Genomic DNA, 536 nt, shown 5'->3' on the forward strand with positions numbered 1-536 from the left:
AGCAATAAATTTCATTTTCTTTATAAATTACCCAGTTTCAAGTATTTTGTTATAAGCAACACAAATGGACTAATACAGGCGGGGAGGGGCAGCTGGCAGGTATGATGATTCAAACCTTTGACCTTGGTGTTACCAGCACCAGGCTCTCCCAAGTGAGCTAAACAGCCAGCCCTGGTCATCTTTCTAAAACATAGCTTTAATGTTACTCTCTTGCTTTATAAACTTGAATAGTTTCCCATCACACTCCTGATAAATTCAAACTCTTCCTTATAACCTCTATTCAGAGTTATATCCCTTCCAATAGGATTGCCTAATTTTAAGAGCTGGGAGATACTTTCATTTAACAATTTACATTTCTACCAGCAGTGTATGAAGGGTCTAACGTCTCCACATCTCACCAACACTTGTTATTATCTAACTTTTTGATGACAGCCACCCTAGTGAATGTAAATTGGTATTTCATTGTGTCTTTTATTTGCATTTTCCTAATGATTAAAGATGTTGAGCATCTTTTCACATGTTTATTGGCCATTTGA

The sequence above is a fragment of the Galeopterus variegatus genome, unplaced genomic scaffold, assembly GCF_000696425.1.
Source record: "Galeopterus variegatus unplaced genomic scaffold, G_variegatus-3.0.2 Scaffold1799, whole genome shotgun sequence".
NCBI lineage: Eukaryota > Metazoa > Chordata > Mammalia > Dermoptera > Cynocephalidae > Galeopterus > Galeopterus variegatus.